We start from the raw sequence: 11629 nt of genomic DNA, 5'->3' as shown, positions 1-11629 counted from the left end.
CATTTACAATATTCATTGATTTTTGCCATTGAAAAACATCATGTTATTCATATACCAGAAATGTTTGAAGCTACTGACTGAATGAAAGGAGCTGGCATCTCACTCTCTTTGAATCTTCTTTATCATGCTAAGAGGAGCAGGAAAAAGCAAAAAATTTCAGAATTGCACCTGGCAATACGGAGAAATTACTGTTTGTGCATTTACAATATTCATTGATTTTTGCCATTGAAAAACATCATGTTATTCATATACCAGAAATGTTTGAAGCTACTGACTGAATGAAAAGAGCTGGCATCTCACTCTCTTTGAATCTTCTTTATCATGCTAAGAGGAGCAGGAAAAAGCAAAAAATTTCAGAATTGCACCTTGCAATGTGGAGAAATTACTGTTTGTGCATTTACAATTTTCATTGATTTTTGCCATTGAAAAACGTCCAGAAATGTTTGAAGCTACTGACTGAATGAAAGGAGCTGGCATCTCACTCTCTTTGAATCTTCTTTATCATGCTAATAGGAGCAGGAAAAAGCAAAAAATTTCAGAATTGCACCTTGCAATGCGGAGAAATTACTGTTTGTGCATTTACAGTATTCATTGATTTTTGCCATTGAAAAACATCATGTTATTCATATACCAGAAATGTTTGAAGCTACTGACTGAATGAAAAGAGCTGGCATCTCACTCTCTTTGAATCTTCTTTATCATGCTAAGAGGAGCAGGAAAAAGCAAAAAATTTCAGAATTGCACCTTGCAATGTGGAGAAATTACTGTTTGTGCATTTACAATATTCATTGATTTTTGCCATTGAAAAACGTCCAGAAATGTTTGAAGCTACTGACTGAATGAAAGGAGCTGGCATCTCACTCTCTTTGAATCTTCTTTATCATGCTAAGAGGAGCAGGAAAAAGCAAAAAATTTCAGAATTGCACCTTGCAATGCGGAGAAATTACTGTTTGTGCATTTACAATATTCATTGATTTTTGCCTTTGAAAAACATCATGTTATTCATATACCAGAAATGTTTGAAGCTACTGACTGAATGAAAAGAGCTGGCATCTCACTCTCTTTGAATCTTCTTTATCATGCTAAGAGGAGCAGGAAAAAGCAAAAAATTTCAGAATTGCTCCTTACAATGTGGAGAAATTACTGTTTGTGCATTTACAATATTCATTGATTTTTGCCATTGAAAAACGTCCAGAAATGTTTGAAGCTACTGACTGAATGAAAGGAGCTGGCATCTCACTCTCTTTGAATCTTCTTTATCATGCTAAGAGGAGCAGGAAAAAGCAAAAAATTTCAGAATTGCACCTTGCAATGCGGAGAAATTACTGTTTGTGCATTTACAATATTCATTGATTTTTGCCATTGAAAAACATCATGTTATTCATATACCAGAAATGTTTGAAGCTACTGACTGAATGAAAGGAGCTGGCATCTCACTCTCTTTGAATCTTCTTTATCATGCTAAGAGGAGCAGGAAAAAGCAAAAAATTTCAGAATTGCACCTTGCAATGCGGAGAAATTACTGTTTGTGCATTTACAATATTCATTGATTTTTGCCATTGAAAAACATCATGTTATTCATATACCAGAAATGTTTGAAGCTACTGACTGAATGAAAAGAGCTGGCATCTCACTCTCTTTGAATCTTCTTTATCATGCTAAGAGGAGCAGGAAAAAGCAAAAAATTTCAGAATTGCACCTTGCAATGTGGAGAAATTACTGTTTGTGCATTTACAATATTCATTGATTTTTGCCATTGAAAAACATCATGTTATTCATATACCAGAAATGTTTGAAGCTACTGACTGAATGAAAGGAGCTGGCATCTCACTCTCTTTGAATCTTCTTTATCATGCTAAGAGGAGCAGGAAAAAGCAAATAATTTCAGAATTGCACCTTGCAATGCGGAGAAATTACTGTTTGTGCATTTACAATATTCATTGATTTTTGCCATTGAAAAAAGTCCAGAAATGTTTGAAGCTACTGACTGAATGAAAGGAGCTGGCATCTCACTCTCTTTGAATCTTCTTTATCATGCTAAGAGGAGCAGGAAAAAGCAAAAAATTTCAGAATTGCTCCTTACAATGTGGAGAAATTACTGTTTGTGCATTTACAATATTCATTGATTTTTGCCATTGAAAAACGTCCAGAAATGTTTGAAGCTACTGACTGAATGAAAGGAGCTGGCATCTCACTCTCTTTGAATCTTCTTTATCATGCTAAGAGGAGCAGGAAAAAGCAAAAAATTTCAGAATTGCACCTTGCAATGCGGAGAAATTACTGTTTGTGCATTTACAATATTCATTGATTTTTGCCATTGAAAAACATCATGTTATTCATATACCAGAAATGTTTGAAGCTACTGACTGAATGAAAGGAGCTGGCATCTCACTCTCTTTGAATCTTCTTTATCATGCTAAGAGGAGCAGGAAAAAGCAAAAAATTTCAGAATTGCACCTTGCAATGCGGAGAAATTACTGTTTGTGCATTTACAATATTCATTGATTTTTGCCATTGAAAAACATCATGTTATTCATATACCAGAAATGTTTGAAGCTACTGACTGAATGAAAAGAGCTGGCATCTCACTCTCTTTAAATCTTCTTTATCATGCTAAGAGGAGCAGGAAAAAGCAAAAAATTTCAGAATTGCACCTTGCAATGTGGAGAAATTACTGTTTGTGCATTTACAATATTCATTGATTTTTGCCATTGAAAAACATCATGTTATTCATATACCAGAAATGTTTGAAGCTACTGACTGAATGAAAGGAGCTGGCATCTCACTCTCTTTGAATCTTCTTTATCATGCTAAGAGGAGCAGGAAAAAGCAAATAATTTCAGAATTGCACCTTGCAATGCGGAGAAATTACTGTTTGTGCATTTACAATATTCATTGATTTTTGCCATTGAAAAAAGTCCAGAAATGTTTGAAGCTACTGACTGAATGAAAGGAGCTGGCATCTCACTCTCTTTGAATCTTCTTTATCATGCTAAGAGGAGCAGGAAAAAGCAAAAAATTTCAGAATTGCTCCTTACAATGTGGAGAAATTACTGTTTGTGCATTTACAATATTCATTGATTTTTGCCATTGAAAAACGTCCAGAAATGTTTGAAGCTACTGACTGAATGAAAGGAGCTGGCATCTCACTCTCTTTGAATCTTCTTTATCATGCTAAGAGGAGCAGGAAAAAGCAAAAAATTTCAGAATTGCACCTTGCAATGCGGAGAAATTACTGTTTGTGCATTTACAATATTCATTGATTTTTGCCATTGAAAAACATCATGTTATTCATATACCAGAAATGTTTGAAGCTACTGACTGAATGAAAGGAGCTGGCATCTCACTCTCTTTGAATCTTCTTTATCATGCTAAGAGGAGCAGGAAAAAGCAAAAAATTTCAGAATTGCACCTTGCAATGCGGAGAAATTACTGTTTGTGCATTTACAATATTCATTGATTTTTGCCATTGAAAAACATCATGTTATTCATATACCAGAAATGTTTGAAGCTACTGACTGAATGAAAAGAGCTGGCATCTCACTCTCTTTGAATCTTCTTTATCATGTTAAGAGGAGCAGGAAAAAGCAAAAAATTTCAGAATTGCACCTTGCAATGTGGAGAAATTACTGTTTGTGCATTTAAAATAATCATTGATTTTTGCCATTGAAAAACATCATGTTATTCATATACCAGAAATGTTTGAAGCTACTGACTGAATGAAAGGAGCTGGCATCTCACTCTCTTTGAATCTTCTTTATCATGCTAAGAGGAGCAGGAAAAAGCAAATAATTTCAGAATTGCACCTTGCAATGCGGAGAAATTACTGTTTGTGCATTTACAATATTCATTGATTTTTGCCATTGAAAAAAGTCCAGAAATGTTTGAAGCTACTGACTGAATGAAAGGAGCTGGCATCTCACTCTCTTTGAATCTTCTTTATCATGCTAAGAGGAGCAGGAAAAAGCAAAAAATTTCAGAATTGCACCTTGCAATGCGGAGAAATTACTGTTTGTGCATTTACAATATTCATTGATTTTTGCCATTGAAAAACATCATGTTATTCATATACCAGAAATGTTTCAAGCTACTGACTGAATGAAAAGAGCTGGCATCTCACTATCTTTGAATCTTCTTTATCATGCTAAGAGGAGCAGGAAAAAGCAAAAAATTTCAGAATTGCACCTTGCAATGTGGAGAAATTACTGTTTGTGCATTTACAATATTCATTGATTTTTGCCATTGAAAAACGTCCAGAAATGTTTGAAGCTACTGACTGAATGAAAGGAGCTAGCATCTCACTCTCTTTGAATCTTCTTTATCATGCTAAGAGGAGCAGGAAAAAGCAAAAAATTTCAGAATTGCACCTTGCAATGCGGAGAAATTACTGTTTGTGCATTTACAATATTCATTGATTTTTGCCATTGAAAAACATCATGTTATTCATATACCAGAAATGTTTGAAGCTACTGACTGAATGAAAGGAGCTGGCATCTCACTCTCTTTGAATCTTCTTTATCATGCTAAGAGGAGCAGGAAAAAGCAAAAAATTTCAGAATTGCACCTGGCAATGCGGAGAAATTACTGTTTGTGCATTTACAATATTCATTGATTTTTGCCATTGAAAAACATCATGTTATTCATATACCAGAAATGTTTGAAGCTACTGACTGAATGAAAGGAGCTGGCATCTCACTCTCTTTGAATCTTCTTTATCATGCTAAGAGGAGCAGGAAAAAGCAAAAAATTTCAGAATTGCACCTTGCAATGCGGAGAAATTACTGTTTGTGCATTTACAATATTCATTGATTTTTGCCATTGAAAAACATCATGTTATTCATATACCAGAAATGTTTGAAGCTACTGACTGAATGAAAAGAGCTGGCATCTCACTCTCTTTGAATCTTCTTTATCATGCTAAGAGGAGCAGGAAAAAGCAAAAAATTTCATTATTGCACCTTGCAATGTGGAGAAATTACTGTTTGTGCATTTACAATATTCATTGATTTTTGCCATTGAAAAACGTCCAGAAATGTTTGAAGCTACTGACTGAATGAAAGGAGCTGGCATCTCACTCTCTTTGAATCTTCTTTATCATGCTAAGAGGAGCAGGAAAAAGCAAAAAATTTCACAATTGCACCTTGCAATGCGGAGAAATTACTGTTTGTGCATTTACAATATTCATTGATTTTTGCCATTGAAAAACATCATGTTATTCATATACCAGAAATGTTTGAAGCTACTGACTGAATGAAAAGAGCTGGCATCTCACTCTCTTTGAATCTTCTTTATCATGCTAAGAGGAGCAGGAAAAAGCAAAAAATTTCAGAATTGCTAATTACAATGTGGAGAAATTACTGTTTGTGCATTTACAATATTCATTGATTTTTGCCATTGAAAAACGTCCAGAAATGTTTGATGCTACTGACTGAATGAAAGGAGCTGGCATCTCACTCTCTTTGAATCTTCTTTATCATGCTAAGAGTAACAGGAAAAAGCAAAAAATTTCAGAATTGCACCTTGCAATGAGGAGAAATTACTGTTTGTGCATTTACAATATTCATTGATTTTTGCCATTGAAAAACATCATGTTATTCCTATACCAGAAATTTTTGAAGCTACTGACTGAATGAAAGGAGCTGGCATCTCACTCTCTTTGAATCTTCTTTATCATGCTAAGAGGAGCAGGAAAAAGCAAATAATTTCAGAATTGCACCTGGCAATGCGGAGAAATTACTGTTTGTGCATTTACAATATTCATTGATTTTTGCCATTGAAAAACATCATGTTATTCATATACCAGAAATGTTTGAAGCTACTGACTGAATGAAAAGAGCTGGCATCTCACTCTCTTTGAATCTTCTTTATCATGCTAGGAGGAGCAGGAAAAAGAAAAAAAATTCAGAATTGCACCTTGCAATGTGGAGATATTACTGTTTGTGCATTTACAATTTTCATTGATTTTTGCCATTGAAAAACGTCCAGAAATGTTTGAAGCTACTGACTGAATGAAAGGAGCTGGCATCTCACTCTCTTTGAAACTTCTTTATCAAGCTAAGAGGAGCAGGAAAAAGCAAAAAATTTCAGAATTGCACCTTGCAATGCGGAGAAATTACTGTTTGTGCATTTACAATATTCATTGATTTTTGCCATTGAAAAACATCATGTTATTCATATACCAGAAATGTTTGTAGCTACTGACTGAATGAAAAGAGCTGGCATCTCACTCTCTTTGAATCTTCTTTATCATGCTAAGCGGAGCAGGAAAAAGCAAAAAATTTCAGAATTGCACCTTGCAATGTGGAGAAATTTCTGTTTGTGCATTTACAATATTCATTGATTTTTGCCATTGAAAAACGTCCAGAAATGTTTGAAGCTACTGACTGAATGAAAGGAGCTGGCATCTCACTCTCTTTGAATCTTCTTTATCATGCTAAGAGGAGCAGGAAAAAGCAAAAAATTTCAGAATTGCACCTTGTAATGCGGAGAAATTACTGTTTGTGCATTTACAATATTCATTGATTTTTGCCATTGAAAAACATCATGTTATTCATATACCAGAAATGTTTGAAGCTACTGACTGAATGAAAGGAGCTGGCATCTCACTCTCTTTGAATCTTCTTTATCATGCTAAGAGGAGCAGGAAAAAGCAAATAATTTCAGAATTGCACCTGGCAATGCGGAGAAATTACTGTTTGTGCATTTACAATATTCATGGATTTTTGCCATTGAAAAACATCATGTTATTCATATACCAGAAATGTTTGAAGCTACTGACTGAATGGAAAGAGCTGGCATCTCACTCTCTTTGAATCTTCTTTATCATGCTAAGAGGAGCAGGAAAAAGCAAAAAATTTCAGAATTGCACCTTGCAATGTGGAGAAATTACTGTTTGTGCATTTACAATTTTCATTGATTTTTGCCATTGAAAAACGTCCAGAAATGTTTGAAGCTACTGACTGAATGAAAGGAGCTGGCATCTCACTCTCTTTGAATCTTCTTTATCATGCCAAGTGGAGCAGGAAAAAGCAAAAAATTTAAGAATTGCACCTTGCAATGTGGAGAAATTACTGTTTGTGCATTTACAATATTCATTGATTTTTGCCATTGAAAAACGTCCAGAAATGTTTGAAGCTACTGACTGAATGAAAGGAGCTAGCATCTCACTCTCTTTGAATCTTCTTTATCATGCTAAGAGGAGCAGGAAAAAGCAAAAAATTTCAGAATTGCACCTTGCAATGCGGAGAAATTACTGTTTGTGCATTTACAATATTCATTGATTTTTGCCATTGAAAAACATCATGTTATTCATATACCAGAAATGTTTGAAGCTACTGACTGAATGAAAGGAGCTGGCCTCTCACTCTCTTTGAATCTTCTTTATAATGCTAAGAGGAGCAGGAAAAAGCAAAAAATTTCAGAATTGCACCTGGCAATGCGGAGAAATTACTGTTTGTGCATTTACAATATTCATTGATTTTTGCCATTGTAAAACATCATGTTATTCATATACCAGAAATGTTTGAAGCTACTGACTGAATGAAAAGAGCTGGCATCTCACTCTCTTTGAATCTTCTTTATCATGCTAAGAGGAGCAGGAAAAAGCAAAAAATTTCAGAATTACACCTTGCAATGTGGAGAAATTACTGTTTGTGCATTTACAATTTTAATTGATTTTTGCCATTGAAAAACGTCCAGAAATGTTTGAAGCTACTGACTGAATGAAAGGAGCTGGCATCTCAATCTCTTTGAATCTTCTTTATCATGATAAGAGGAGCAGGAAAAAGCAAAAATTTTCAGAATTGCACCTTGCAATGCGGAGAAATTACTGTTTGTGCATTTACAATATTCATTGATTTTTGCCATTGAAAAACATCATGTTATTCATATACCAGAAATGTTTGAAGCTACTGACTGAATGAAAAGAGCTGGCATCTCACTCTCTTTGAATCTTCGTTATCATGCTAAGAGGAGCAGGAAAAAGCAAAAAATTTCAGAATTGCACCTTGCAAAGTGGAGAAATTACTGTTTGTGCATTTACAATATTCATTGATTTTTGCCATTGAAAAATGTCCAGAAATGTTTGAAGCTACTGACTGAATGAAAGGAGCTAGCATCTCACTCTCTTTGAATCTTCTTTATCATGCTAAGAGGAGCAGGAAAAAGCAAAAAATTTCAGAATTGCACCTTGCAATGCGGAGAAATTACTGTTTGTGCATTTACAATATTCATTGATTTTTGCCATTGAAAAACATCATGTTATTCATATACCAGAAATGTTTGAAGCTACTGACTGAATGAAAGGAGCTGGCATCTCACTCTCTTTGAATCTTCTTTATCATGCTAAGAGGAGCAGGAAAAAGCTAAAAATTTCAGAATTGCACCTGGCAATGCGGAGAAATTACTGTTTGTGCATTTACAATATTCATTGATTTTTGCCATTGAAAAACATCATGTTATTCATATACCAGAAATGTTTGAAGCTACTGACTGAATGAAAAGAGCTGGCATCTCACTCTCTTTGAATCTTCTTTATCATGCTAAGAGGAGCAGGAAAAAGCAAAAAATTTCAGAATTACACCTTGCAATGTGGAGAAATTACTGTTTGTGCATTTACAATTTTAATTGATTTTTGCCATTGAAAAACGTCCAGAAATGTTTGATGCTACTGACTGAATGAAAGGAGCTGGCATCTCACTCTCTTTGAATCTTCTTTATCATGCTAAGAGGAGCAGGAAAAAGCAAAAATTTTCAGAATTGCACCTTGCAATGCGGAGAAATTACTGTTTGTGCATTTACAATATTCATTGATTTTTGCCATTGAAAAACATCATGTTATTCATATACCAGAAATGTTTGAAGCTACTGACTGAATGAAAAGAGCTGGCATCTCACTCTCTTTGAATCTTCTTTATCATGCTAAGAGGAGCAGGAAAAAGCAAAAAATTTCAGAATTGCACCTTGCAATGTGGAGAAATTACTGTTTGTGCATTTACAATATTCATTGATTTTTGCCATTGAAAAACGTCCAGAAATGTTTGAAGCTACTGACTGAATGAAAGGAGCTGGCATCTCACTCTCTTTGAATCTTCCTTATCATGCTAAGAGGAGCAGGAAAAAGCAAAAAATTTCAGAATTGCACCTTGCAATGCGAAGAAATTACTGTTTGTGCATTTACAATATTCATTGATTTTTGCCATTGAAAAACATCATGTTATTCATATACCAGAAATGTTTGAAGCTACTGACTGAATGAAAGGAGCTGGCATCTCACTCTCTTTGAATCTTCTTTATCATGCTAAGAGGAGCAGGAAAAAGCAAAAAATTTCAGAATTGCACCTTGCAATGCGGAGAAATTACTGTTTGTGCATTTACAATATTCATTGATTTTTGCCATTGAAAAACATCATGTTATTCATATACCAGAAATGTTTGAAGCTACTGACTGAATGAAAAGAGCTGGCATCTCACTCTCTTTGAATCTTCTTTATCATGCTAAGAGTAGCAGGAAAAAGCAAAAAATTTCAGAATTGCACCTTGCAATGTGGAGAAATTACTGTTTGTGCATTTACAATATTCATTGATTTTTGCCATTGAAAAACGTCCAGAAATGTTTGAAGCTACTGACTGAATGAAAGGAGCTGGCATCTCACTCTCTTTGAATCTTCTTTATCATGCTAAGAGGAGCAGGAAAAAGCAAAAAATTTCAGAATTGCACCTTGCAATGCGGAGAAATTACTGTTTGTGCATTTACAATATTCATTGATTTTTGCCATTGAAAAACAGCATGTTATTCATATACCAGAAATGTTTGAAGCTACTGACTGAATGAAAAGAGCTGGCATCTCACTCTCTTTGAATCTTCTTTATCATGCTAAGAGGAGCAGGAAAAAGCAAAAAATTTCAGAATTGCACCTTACAATATGGAGAAATTACTGTTTGTGCATTTACAATATTCATTGATTTTTGCCATTGAAAAACGTCCAGAAATGTTTGAAGCTACTGACTGAATGAAAGGAGCTGGCATCTCACTCTCTTTGAATCTTCTTTATCATGCTAAGAGGAGCAGGAAAAAGCAAAAAATTTCAGAATTGCACCTTGCAATGCGGAGAAATTACTGTTTGTGCATTTACAATATTCATTGATTTTTGCCATTGAAAAACATCATGTTATTCATATACCAGAAATGTTTGAAGCTACTGACTGAATGAAAGGAGCTGGCATCTCACTCTCTTTGAATCTTCTTTATCATGCTAAGAGGAGCAGGAAAAAGCAAAAAATTTCAGAATTGCACCTGGCAATGCGGAGAAATTACTGTTTGTGCATTTACAATATTCATTGATTTTTGCCATTGAAAAACATCATGTTATTCATATACCAGAAATGTTTGAAGCTACTGACTGAATGAAAGGAGCTGGCATCTCACTCTCTTTGAATCTTCTTTATCATGCTAAGAGGAGCAGGAAAAAGCAAAAAATTTCAGAATTGCACCTTGCAATGCGGAGAAATTACTGTTTGTGCATTTACAATATTCATTGATTTTTGCCATTGAAAAACATCATGTTATTCATATACCAGAAATGTTTGAAGCTACTGACTGAATGAAAAGAGCTGGCATCTCACTCTCTTTGAATCTTCTTTATCATGCTAAGAGGAGCAGGAAAAAGCAAAAAATTTCATTATTGCACCTTGCAATGTGGAGAAATTACTGTTTGTGCATTTACAATATTCATTGATTTTTGCCATTGAAAAACGTCCAGAAATGTTTGAAGCTACTGACTGAATGAAAGGAGCTGGCATCTCACTCTCTTTGAATCTTCTTTATCATGCTAAGAGGAGCAGGAAAAAGCAAAAAATTTCACAATTGCACCTTGCAATGCGGAGAAATTACTGTTTGTGCATTTACAATATTCATTGATTTTTGCCATTGAAAAACATCATGTTATTCATATACCAGAAATGTTTGAAGCTACTGACTGAATGAAAAGAGCTGGCATCTCACTCTCTTTGAATCTTCTTTATCATGCTAAGAGGAGCAGGAAAAAGCAAAAAATTTCAGAATTGCTAATTACAATGTGGAGAAATTACTGTTTGTGCATTTACAATATTCATTGATTTTTGCCATTGAAAAACGTCCAGAAATGTTTGATGCTACTGACTGAATGAAAGGAGCTGGCATCTCACTCTCTTTGAATCTTCTTTATCATGCTAAGAGTAACAGGAAAAAGCAAAAAATTTCAGAATTGCACCTTGCAATGAGGAGAAATTACTGTTTGTGCATTTACAATATTCATTGATTTTTGCCATTGAAAAACATCATGTTATTCCTATACCAGAAATGTTTGAAGCTACTGACTGAATGAAAGGAGCTGGCATCTCACTCTCTTTGAATCTTCTTTATCATGCTAAGAGGAGCAGGAAAAAGCAAATAATTTCAGAATTGCACCTGGCAATGCGGAGAAATTACTGTTTGTGCATTTACAATATTCATTGATTTTTGCCATTGAAAAACATCATGTTATTCATATACCAGAAATGTTTGAAGCTACTGACTGAATGAAAAGAGCTGGCATCTCACTCTCTTTGAATCTTCTTTATCATGCTAAGAGGAGCAGGAAAAAGAAAAAAA

This window comes from Phyllobates terribilis, unplaced genomic scaffold, assembly GCF_046119375.1.
Source record: "Phyllobates terribilis strain yellow unplaced genomic scaffold, ASM4611937v1 Scaffold_332__1_contigs__length_2088354, whole genome shotgun sequence".
NCBI lineage: Eukaryota > Metazoa > Chordata > Amphibia > Anura > Dendrobatidae > Phyllobates > Phyllobates terribilis.
This window is presented reverse-complemented; position numbering follows the sequence as displayed.